Raw genomic sequence first — 12,886 nt, forward strand, 5'->3', positions numbered from 1 at the left:
GATATTGTAAATCCCTTAGCACAGATCCTGGTACATTGTAGGCACTTAATGAATGCTTATTGCTTCCCTCTCTTCCTTCAGTGCCTCCCCTGCCTCTCATTTGAGAACCTTGACTCATATTTTATAGAAAAATCGAGGACATTATTCAAGAGCATTTTCTACCTTCTTCTTAATCTAATCTCACAGATTCTTTCTTCCACTACCTCTTACCCCTGTATCCCACAAAGATGTGGCCTTCTCCTTGCCAAGGCTAACCCCTCTACATACATAAATAGTCCTATTTCATCCAACCTTCTCCAAGAAATAGAGTGGTTGATGAGTGGAATAGGCTAGGTTCACAAGACACAATAGTCTTAACTATTAACTTAAACTAGTGTCTAACATAGTAATATAGTGTTTGATAAATTCAAAGACTCCAGCTTATAGGATAAGAACTCACTATTTGATAAAACTTTCTGTGGAATTAGAAAATAGAATGATAGAAATTAGGCATTGACCAACACCCAACACCTCATTCCAAGGTGAGGTCAAAATGGGTTCATAATTTAGACATAAATTATGCTTATAGTATCAGCAAATTGGAAGAAGGAAGGAATTTATGGCCAAAGAACATTATGAACATTAGAACATTAGAGAACATTATGAAATGCAAAATGAATATTTCTGATTTTATTAAATTAAAAAGGTTTTGTACCAAAACCAATGCAGTCAAGATTAGAAGGGAAGCTGAAAATGGGGAATTTTTTTTTACATCCAAGAGTTCTGATAAAGGCCTCATTTCTAAAATATATAGAGAATTTATAAAAATTTATAAAAATACAAGCCATTTTCCAATTGATAAATAATCAAAGGATATGAACAGATAAGTTTTAGTTGAAATTTAAACCATGTCATATAAAAAATGCTTTAAATTCCGATTGATCAAAGAAATGCAAATTAAGACAACTCTGAGATACCACTAAGATTGGCTAAAATGACAGGAAAAAGTAATGGTAAATATTGGAGGGAAAACTGGGATTATAATTGTTGGCGAAGTTGTGAACTAATCTAACTATTTTATTTGGAACTATGCGCAAAGGACTATCAAACTGTGCATACCTTTTTTCCCAGAAATCTCACTAGGTTTGTATCCCAAAAAGATCATAAAAAGGGAAAAAGGACCCACATGTACAAACTTCTCCAAGAGAGTGCCTCCTCTATCATTCCATCCTCTCACATATCTTAAACCTCTCTCTGTTTACTGACTGCTTCTTTATTGTCTGCAAACATGCTCTTTTCTCCCCATTCTCCAAAATCCCTCACTTAATCCATCCATTCCTCATAACTATCATGCCATATCTCTCCTTCCTTCTTCATTCTTGAGAAGATATCTGTATTAGGTACTTCTACTTTTGGGGCAGCTGGGTGGTGCACTGGTTAGAGCACTAGCCCTGAAGTCTGGAGGACCTTAATTCAAATCTGGTTTCAGATACTTAACACTTCCTAGCTGTGTAACCTAGGGCAAGTCATTTAACCCCAATTGCCTCAGGGTAAAAAAGGTACTTCTACTTTCTCCCCTCTCTCTTCTTAATTCTCTACAGTTTGGCTTCCTACTTCATCATTCCTCTTTACAAAAATATTAATAATCTTTTAATTACCAAATCTAATGGCCTTTTCACACTCCCCATTCTTCTTGACTTCTCTATAACCTTTAGCATTTGCAGATACTTTCTACTGGTTCTCCTCCCGTCTAACTGTCCCCCAGATTCCTTTGTTGGATAATCATCTAACAATAGATATTCCACAGGACTCTGTCCTGAATCCTCTTCTCTTATCCCTTTATACTATTTTACTTGGTGATTTCATTGGCTCTTATCTTCTCTATGCTGATGGTTTTCAAATCTACCTCTCCTTTCCTAACCTATCTGTTGAACTCAACTCTCATATAGTAGATGTCTATTAGACATCTTAAATTGGATGTCCTGTAGACATCTTAAAGTCAACATGTCTCAAATGAACTCTCCCAGAACTCTCTATCTTCCAAACTTCCCTGTTATAAAAGGTACCACCACCAGGCTAATGACCTAACTGTATTTTCTGCATTTTACTATCTCATAATATCCAATTGGTTGCTAAGGGCTATTGATTTCACCTTTATAGCATTGCTTGCATATGCCCCACTTCTCTGATACTGCTCCAATCTTGATTCAGGCCCTCATCATCTCATACCTTTATTATTGTAATAACCTGCTGGTTTTACCTGCTACAAGCGAATCCCCACTCCACTTCATCCTCCAAAGTGATTTTCCTAAAGCACAGGGATATGTCAACTCCTTCCTCCATAAACATCACTAGCTCCCTATAACCTCCAGGAACAAATATAAATCCTGTACTTGGTGTTCAAGTATAAAATCCTGTACTTTATTTTGACTTCTTTTTGTATCCCCAGTGCTTAGTATAGTGCATGGCATATAGTAGGTGCTTAATAAATGTTCTATCAATTGCTCTATCTAGCTACCCTTTACTCTGAGATTCTGAGTCTGTGGACATTTCTCAAACAATATTCAAGATTAGGTTAGAGCTGAGTGTTGTTGTTCAGCTCCTTTTGGGGTTTTCTTGGCAAAAATACTGGAATAGTTTGCTATTTCATTCTTTGCCTCATTTTGCGGATGAAGAAACTGAGGCAGACAGGTTAATTGACTTAAATTAGTATAACATACACACATATATCCATAGATAGATATATTTATATATCTCTTTATATATATATATATCTTTCTATGTAGTATATATTCTACAGTTAGTAAATGTCCTGATTTGAACTCAGCAAGATGAATCTTCCTGACTCTAGGCCTGGCTCTCTATTAACTATACTCCCTCACTGACCTGTTTTATTAGGTGCTTAGACCAGGGGCATAGAAACACAGAGGTTTTGGCTAATTGGCTAATATTTAAAAATCTCTTTCAATGTGCCTGACAGTCAAGTGAATATAATTAGCTCTCAATTATCTATTCTATTGAATGAATGAGCAAAGCATTTATTAGGGGCTTATTATGTACAGAGCACTGGAATATAAGATGCCCCTCCTAGGATAAAGTCATCACTTCCAAACTCACCACCATGCTGTTAACTCAAGCCTTGACTGATACCACTCCAGACTTCTCTCTCATCTAATTAAAGAGCTAGAGGATAGAATACAAAAGTCCTCCCAAAGCTTTCCTTTAGAGAGGGCAGAAACTGGACTTTTTGGACTAACTCTACTCTGCAACTGTTGCTCTTCTTGTTTTTTTTTTTTTTTTTTTCTCCATGAAACTTGGTGCCTCATGTAACTCTGTAATAGGACCCCCCAACCCCCACCATGGTATCCTGTAGTCACTATTCCCTCTTTGCTGCCCCCTTTTGTGTATTGTCTCCCCTCACAGATTGTAAGCTTCTTGAAGGCAGGGACTATTTTTTAAAAATTGTATACCTAGCATTTAGCATAGTAAGCATATAGTAGTTACATAATAAATGTTTATTGTGTTATATTGGTACAAAAGGCAAAATAAGACAGTCTTTATTCTCAAAAAGCTCACATTGTATTGGGGTGGACATACATGGAGGGTTTTAACTGCAAGTTAGATGGAAATGTCTGCTTTTTTTTTTTTCGGGTACAGCAGCAAAGCAGATGTTAAAAATCTCTTATTTAATGTTCTTTCCATGGATACAATTACGTCATTTTCTGATTTTGAAGCAACTGACTGTGCCAAGGCAAAAAAAAATTTTTTTTCTGGGTCTTTAATAGCTGTGGCTGGAGCACCCACAGGAGAAGTGGTTACCTTGCATTTCCACAGAGGCTGCTTCCTGGATTGTTCGGCTGCAAGCATTGCTATTTCCAAGGCTTTTTAATTTAAGGACCTAAGTTGCCTCCTTCAGGACCTGAGGGGAAATGGTAGTCAAGGTGGTGGTCAGTGTACAAAGTGATGGACCTGGAGCCAGAAAGAACAAATTTCAAATTCAGCCTTAGACAATAGTTGTATGACCCTGAGTAAGTAATTTAACTCATTTGTTTCAGTTTTCTTGTCTGCAAAATGGGGATAGTAATAGCATCTATCTCCCAGGAATATAGCAAAGATCAAATGAGATAAAATATCTTAAAGTATTTAGCACAGTACCTGGCACATTGTAAGTACTATATAAATGTTATTCCTCTTCCTCCTCATCTTATTCCTCCTCTTGCTCCTCCTCTCCTCCCCTCCTCCTTTTCTTCTTCTGCTTCTTCCTCCTCCTCTTTCATCTCCTCCTGTTCTCATCTTCTTTTCCTCTTCTCCTTCTCTTCCTCCCCTCCTCCTTCTCCTAATCCCCTCCCCTCTCCTTTCTCCTCTCCTCTTCTCCCTTCTCCTCCTTCTTTTCAGACTCCTCCTCCTTCTTTCCCTGTCACATGCTGCCTCCTTTTTCTCCCTCCAGGTGCTTCTCTTTTTCAGTTAGGTTGGCTTTCCTGTCTTATCTGTGGCTAGTGAGGGTTTTTGGCCCATTCTCCACAGGAATTGCTTCTCTGGACAAAGACTGTGAGAACTGGGATGGAGACAGGCTTGGGGATAGTGAGTGCAAATGTTGCCACTGGAATTTGTTACTCTTGCATTGGAGGAAGGTAAATCCTTTCTTCTCAATGATTTCTCTCCTCAGTGATGACTGCAGAGGCTGGAGTGGAAGCAAGTCTGGTGGTTTGGCTCATATGGTTATTCCCAAATTTTTCTTCATCAGGGTCTAAGAATGGCCAAATTGTAGTTGTGGTTTGACTTTGGCTTGACTTCCTGTTGGGCAAGCACCCCAAATGGCAGATAATCCAGGGATTTTATTTTGGGTCTTGAGTCCAAATATGAGAACTTTGACCTTGAATCAAATTTAATCTTCCAAATAGAGAATAAAGTATCATTTATATTTATCAAACAAAACTCAATAAACATTAATCACCTACAATATGCAGAGTTTGAATTAGGCATTGAGAGAGTTGCACTTTATAGAAAACATGGTGGTCCCTGCCCTTAAAGAACTAATTAGGGATAAATCAGAAACATAGACAGCTATAATGTACAACATTGTATAATAAGTACAGTAGGCTGGTACAAATCAGAACCCTCTATTAGACTTGAGTGGAGAAGATTATTTCCATTTGAGAGATTCCAAGAATCTTCTTGGAGGAGAGAATTTGAATGAATTTTAAAGTATGAATATGAGGTCAAAAGACAAAGAGGAAGAAGGAGTGCATTCCAGATATAGGAATGGTGAATGTTTGGGAGGAGTGAGATCAGAACAGTTATCCAGTCTAGCAGAAGAAAGGAAGAAAAAAAAACAGGAATTGCATGCTTACTTTGTGCCAGCTATTGTTCTAACTGCTTTATAGATATTATCTCATTTGATCCTTATAATAACCCTGGGAGGTAGGTGCTATTTTATAGTTGAAGAAACTGAGGCAGATGGAGGACTTGTCCAGCTTCAGAGAAACTAGATTTAAACTCGTCTTAATTCCAATCCCAATGCTCTATCTACTGAGCCAACTAGCTATCTCTAATCAGCTTTACCAGAAGCTGGAGGTGTACAATATATGATGAGATTGAAAAGGTAAAGTGATTTTGGAGGGCCTTGAATGCCAGGCAGATGAATTAGAACTTTCATACTTTCCAGAAAGAGTTTGTAAGTAGGGAACCATAGATACCTATGTCCTATCACCAGTGTTCCCCAAACCCTGCTCAAAAACTCAGCCTAATAACCAGGCAGGAGAATTTGACCATGCTGATTTATCTATTTGAGAAGTTCTCTCCCTGTACAATAAACAAGTTTCTGCTGCCATCTTAGTTGTGAGCCCAAGAAGTCACAATGAGTTCCAATTTCCCAGTGGGATGGAGCTAGCATATTTGGAAGTGATTTAGATCCTGGGAGACAAAAGGATTTCACGTTTGAAATCTCCTCTCTCTGAAAGTAACAAGTGATGGTGACTGGCACTGGGGTTATAATCTAAATGCTGAAAGAGATCTCAGTTAAGTTCCCAAAGGCCCCATGGTAAGAATACCTCTTAGTCCAGAGGAGGAAGAGACTTGAAATGGAAAAATGGTCAGTGGCTTATAGAACAATCACTCTAGAACTGGAAGGTACCACCCCAGCCTTTTCACTTTACAGATAGTGAAAATGAGTGCTAGACATAAGGTGACTTAACTAAGTTTATACAAGTAGCAAATAGAAAAGCAAGATTCTGAATGCACTCCAAACTTAGTGATCTTGCTCCTGTACCACGGTGATTAAATAGCAGGCTTTTTTCTCCTGAATAAACTAAGCAAAGTGAGAGGGGGAAGACCAAAGAAAAAGAATATTATTGCTTCTTAGGGAGGGATACTAATTCATAACTGAAACATAGCAGAATGAGTATGCAGGTACTCAGAAGTGGACATCCATAGTTAAATTTTTTTTGAAAGGTAAAATAGAAAAACAAATGTGGGGAGGAATAAGTTCTATTGGAGAGGGAAATTGCAAGTCCTGGTTTGAGGTTCGGTTCCAGTGAAAGATTCTTAACCAAGTTCCTGCCAAAGTGCCTCATGCCTAATCTATAACACCCCCTGCAATCTGGATCTTGGGTCTCTTCCAGCAGGCCAGGCCAACTGTACTGACTTGCCCGTGGTTTTCCTGCTCTATACAAACCAGGCCTAGAGTAAGGCTGCCAACTTCATTTTGAGTTGTGAAGGGCCACCCTTTAATTTAGAGGTTGGGGGCCTGGGATTTGAATCCAGATTCTCCAGAGGTGAAAAGTCAGAGCACTACCCTCCCTTCTCCCCTTAGTATGGTATTAATCTCATTAATGCCAAGGACTTGCAGAACCCCAGTAAAATATGAGTTCATTAATGGAACACTGAATGCTTGTTTGCTCATGCTTCTAGCAGGCAGGAATTGTGCCCAGTGGAACAACACAACTGTTTAAATCAGGCCCACAGGAGAGTAATTTATACTGGTGGTTAGAAAAGTTCTGATGGGGCTCTGCTTTCCCCTAGCAGCATCCTGACTGGAATGGTCTGGTTTTATTTTTTGAATCCACTATGGTACAACAGAGAACTAATTTAAATTGCATGTGTGACTTCAGGGCTACAATTTGTTTGACCTATTGTTAATCATTGGAGCTGTAGGGGTTGTCACTTTCTTACCAGTCATAGGAAGCAAATTACTGATATAAGTATTGTTTGGATGGTGAAACTGAGGCATTGGAGTGGACTGACTTGTATAAAGCTACAAAGGAAGTCAGTGATAGTGTGAAGAAAGGAAATGGGATGAGACCCATATATGTAATATTTCATGCATCTGGAGCTAGAACTGGTAGGTGGCAAAGTGTATAGAGTGCTGGACCTGAAGTCAGAAACACTCATATTTCCTGAGTTCAAATCTGGCCTCAGATTACTTACTAGCTATGTGTCCTTGGACAAGCCACTTAGCTCTGTTTCCCTTAGTTACTTCATCTGTAAAATGAACTGGAGAAGAAGATGGCAGACCACCCCAATAGCTTTGCCAAGAAAACCCCAAGTTGAGTCACAAAATGTTGGACACAACTGAATAGCAAGAGAACTGAAATAGACTTGGAGACTAACTAGCTCAGCCCTCATATTTCACCCATCAAGGGACAGCCCCAGAAGATGAAGTCACTTTTTCAAAGTCACCCAAGTAGTAGCAGAACCAGGATTTGAACCCAGGTCTACTGATTACAAATTCATCATTCATTTGATTGCAATATACTGTTTGCCATGGCATCAAGAAACCCCTTCTTTCATTAATAAACCTTGGCTGAATCAATCAATAATAACATAGAGCTGTAAGAAACTTTTCAGTTACAAAACACTTTATATGATCTTATTAAATACCTATAATATCCTTTCAAGGAAGGTAGAATGCATATTATTATCCCATTTTACAGTTGAGAAAATTGAAGATCACAGAAATGAAGTGATTTAAGTTCACATACACAGTTAAAAAAAAAGAGAGAGCTGGAATAGAAACTTATTTTTCTGACTGTCAGATCAAGTGCTCTTTCCTCTTTATCAGGATACTTTAATCTCTCTGGACCTAATTCAGTTTCTTCATCCTTTCACATCCAGATGTAAGGGTCATCATTGGTGCTTGAATGTTGGATTAATTATATCTGCAGATGGAAAGGCCAGGAATACTGAGCGATTGGTAGAAGAGATCTTGTCCTTATATTCCTGGGCTTACTTTATCTTTCCATATACCCTGTCCCCAATTCATTGGTCAATGTGAGACAACAGAAGAGATTTGAAGTTTAAAAATCAAGGAACTCCCAACCCCAGAACTGCTTGGTAGTTATCGGGAAAAAAGCATTGTCTAATTTATAGGGTACCTTTCAGATACTGAAAAAGGGAACATTTATAGAAGAATAGTAAAGTCTTAATTGGGAGATCTAAGTTCTTGGAGTAGGGAGAGGAATCCAAAGGAATGACTAAGCCTTAGGATATTAGGTAGCTTGGAGAAACATGTTCTTTGTTCCAAAGGACTCAGGCACCTGTGGTTAAGAATCTCCTGCTGGGAAGATGAGAAGCTTCTGAGCCAAAAGTTTGAGGGAAGGAGAGGTGGTGGTGGACAGCAATTTGCTGGCTCCTTAGCTATGTTTCCAGTTTTCTAAAAGAGCTGGTTTAAAGCTTATGGGCATTAAAAGAATAGAGCATGATAACACTCACTTTTTTTTTTTGAGGAAGAGGTAGATCAGGATTTTAGCTGAGACAGAAACTGGAGGCCAGTAGGGACCTAGAGTCTAGGCAAGCAGTGTCCAGCCAAGCAGCATCTGGTAGAGTAATATGCTATGGAGACTAAGACCAGCAGGGAGTAGAGCTAATGGGAACAGTGATGACATAACTGGAAGAAAGCCATTGAAACCCTACAGTTTGGGGAGCATGAGTTACTTACTCCTCCACACACATGCCGTATGTTGTAGCATATGTGGGTATGAGCTATCGTTCTACAGGTTCACAACAGCCATAAGTTTATCCTGTGTGTATGTTCCTCCATGTGAGTTTTCTAGATGACAATTCTTCCCATTGAAGTGGCCAAGGAGAAGAACCCAGTCTTAAGATCATGTGTAGAGCATTCTGCCTTCCTGGTCCCAATCCACATAGGGGGTTTGGTTTTTGGATTTGCAAGATGATATCCCCTAGTTAGAGTTTGCACAGATATTCTGTGACTGTTTCCTGTTTTCATCCTTCCTGTTTTCCATCAGGGTACCTTCCTTCTTTGGCTGTGAGCACATGGTCGGGCACAGTCTTGCCTAGGAAGCTGTGTGCTCATAGGCCATCCCAATAGAGGGACCCCTAAAGATGAGCAAGCCCTTAAGAATTAAATGTTTGATCCAACTTAGCTAGCAGTGGAAGGCAAATAAAGGAGTTCACTGGCTATACCAGATCTAGGCAGCAACTCAGTGGTGGGAAGAATATAACTACTATTTTGTTTCCCTAAAGATCAAAATGTACAGTGGAAAGTATGGTGTAAGGGGATGTTTTGTGTTTTGTTTCTTACCATATCTTTTCCATAAATATCCCTTTAAAAAATCTAATTGATTCTCTCTCTGAACCTGGAATTGGTGGCACCATGGGTAATAAGTGCTGTGGTTTTCATAAAGCTAGAAAGCTCTGCAACCACAGAAGAGAACAGAAATGTCATGACAAAGAATACAAGAAAACTAATTTGGGAACTGCCTTGAAGGCCAACCCATTTGAAGGAGCATTCCATACAAAAAGGATTGTCTTAGAAAAAGTTGGTGTGGAAGCCAAGCAGCTCAGTTCTGCCATCAGGAAGTTATGAGAATCCAGCTAATTAAGAATGGCAAAAAAATAAATTTTTAAAAAAAATTCGCTGCCTATGTTCCCAATGATGGCTGCTTGAATTTTATTGAGGAAAATGATGAAGTTTTGGTTGACATATTTGGTTGAAAAGGTCATGCTGTTGGTGATATTCCTGGAGTTTGCTTCAAGATTGTAAAAGTTGCATTTTTTTTTTTGGCTTGTACAAAGTCAAGAAGGAAAGACCAAGATCATAAAAACTGAATGATGTCTTTGTCATAGTAAACATTTTTCACATAAAAAATCTAATTGGTATTAATTGGTTATCAATATTGAGGTCATATTGACTGGTTAAATTCATATGTGAGTTTCACTATCACTGTTATCAGTGATAATGGGGAGACAGTACCTGATTCTAGGTGATTGAAATACACTATAGAATGGAGGCTCAAGCCATCAGTGGAATCCTATAATCACTGTGGACTAGCCTTAAAATTCCGAGGGGATGATATAACTAAAATCTGGGAACCAGAGCTAGAAGTGCAAGCAGACTTGATCAGGATCAGGATTTGATCAGGAAAGTAAGTGAGGAAAGATGAGGAAACTGAGGTAAACAGGGTGAAGTGATTCATGTCTGAGGCCAGATTTGAAGATGAGTCTTTCTTTCTTTCTTTTTTTAATTAAAGCTTTTTATTTACAAAACATATGCATGGGTAATTTTTCAACATTGATCCTTGCAAAACCTTCCGTTCCAAATTTTCCCCTAATTCCCCCTCCCCACCCCCCTAGATGGCAGATAGTCCAATACATTAAATATGTTAAAATATATGTTAAATCCAATGTATGTATACATATTTATACAGTTATCTTGCTGCACAAGAAAAATCAGATCAAGAAGGAAGGAAAAAACTGTAAAAGAAAACAAACTACAAGCAAATAACAACAGAGAGAATGAGAATGTTATGTTGTGGTCCACACTCTGTTCGCACAGTTCTCGCTCTGGGTGTAGATGGTTCTCCTCATCACTGAACAAGTGGAACTGATTTGGATCCTCTCATTGTTGAAGAGAGCTACGTCCATCAGAATTGATTATCATATAGTCCTGTTGATGCCTTGTGTAATGATCTCCTAGTTCTGCTCACTTCACATCAGTTCATGTAAGTCTCTCCAAGCCTCTCTGAAATTATCCTGCTGGTCATTTCTTACAGAATAATAATATTCCATAGCATTCATATGCCATAATTTATTCAGCCATTCTCCAATTGATAGGCATCCACTCAGTTTACAGTTTCTGGCCACCACAAAGAGGGCTGCCACAAACATTTTTGCACATATGGGTCCCTTTCCCTTCTTTATGATCTCTTTGAGATATAAGCCCAGTAGCAACACTGCTGGGTCAAAGGGTTTGCACAGTTTGATAACTTTTTGAGCATAGTTCCAAATTGCTCTTCAGAATGATTGATTGATCCATTCACAGTTCCACTAACAATGTATCAGCATCCCAGTTTTTCCACATCTCCTCCAACATTTGTCATTAGAAGATGAGTCTTTCTGATTTCAGATCTAGTACTGGTCCACCTATCTGCCTGATTTCACTGTGAAATCTTGGTTAACCTAGGAAAACTGAGAGGTTAAGTTTTTTTGTTTATGTTCACATAATTAGTATGAGTCAGGGAGAATTTAAGTCCTGTGCTTCCTGAATCCAAGGTTGGTTCCCTATATTTACTACTCCATGTCATCTCCATTGTTAGGATTTATTGTCCCCTCTGAAGTTGTACCTCATGCCTATTAGACTGGCAAAGATGACAAAAAAGGAAAATTATGACTCACTATAATTCCAAATGGCTGATGCTGACTCATACTTTCCTATATCTTGATGGAAGTGATAGACTCAAGATGTAAAATACATTTTCAGATAGCTAATATGGGGAATTTGTTTTGCTTGATTATGGGTATTTGCTACAAGGAAACTGAAGAAATTATTTTTCTTTTCTTTTTTTTCTCTCAAGTGGTAAGCAAATGGAAAAATGATGGGAGATAGAGATAGGTTAGCAAAAAAAAAAGCCGTGAAAGAAAGAAAAGAGGATAAATGAGGTATTTTTTTAAAAAAATAAAGAGAATAGAAGGTCAGAAAGAAGCAACCTATTTATTGAATTTTGTTGTTGTTCAGTTGTATCCAACTCTTTGTGATTGCATTTTCTTGGCAAAGATACCAGAGTGGTTTGCCATTTCCTTCTCTAACTCATTTACAAATGAAAAAACTGAAGTAAATAGGGTTAAATAACTTGTCCAGGGCCACACAGCTAGTAAGATAGTAAGTATGTGAGGGCAGATTTGAACTCAAGAAAATGAGTCTTCCCGACTTCAAATCCAGCACTCTACCCCACTTTTTCACCAAGCTGCCCTACCAACTGTTGAGTTTATTATATACTTAAAATATTTCAGTTTTGTTAATTTATCAATTACTTTTTTAAAGAGACAGATATTATTTATATTTTTAGTTAAAAAGAAAAGCAAGCCATAGGCAACAGGGTTCAGTAGTTTCATGTACAATCTTCTTTCTTTATTCTATTATGTAGAAAATACTGATTCTATTTGGGTTTTTTTTTTGAGGCCAGAATTTTAAAAATGCTCACATGCATTTTTAAAGAGTGGAATTTGGGAACATTAAACACATACATTTAGGCAAAATTATTTTTTCAAGATGTATTTCATTGTGCCTTCCTGGTTATTGTATATTAGTGGCTGTCTATTTTGACCACTATTAATCATGACTCTGGGAAGGGCTCTTGCATCATCAATTACTGGTTTCCCTCTTAATCAGAGTTTCACTTGGACAGAATCTGAGATCTAGTTTCTACTTTTACCACAGAAGCAATAAGATGCTGGGAAAAGAATCCCATTTGGGACAAGAGAATAGCCATGACTCTGAGTATCAGTCTGGGCTCATGGTCCACAGTGCATGAAGTTAGGCAAGAGTCCAGTTCTACTTCTTTTAGGGGAGGATTCTCTTTAGCCTGAACACTGAAACATTCAGCAATAGACAAATCTGGCACTTCTCAGAAGTTGCCTCATTGACATTTCTGTCTCATCCAGTTTTTCA

General features: G+C 38.2%; 1 pseudogene; it reads left to right on the plus strand.

Annotated features, from left to right (window-relative positions):
* The first annotated feature begins 9,592 nt into the window (after positions 1 to 9,592).
* LOC141553125 (small ribosomal subunit protein uS12-like) lies at positions 9,593 to 10,040 on the plus strand (annotated as a pseudogene).
* Positions 10,041 to 12,886: the final 2,846 nt, after the last annotated feature.

Source organism: Sminthopsis crassicaudata, chromosome 1, assembly GCF_048593235.1.
Source record: "Sminthopsis crassicaudata isolate SCR6 chromosome 1, ASM4859323v1, whole genome shotgun sequence".
Lineage (NCBI taxonomy): Eukaryota > Metazoa > Chordata > Mammalia > Dasyuromorphia > Dasyuridae > Sminthopsis > Sminthopsis crassicaudata.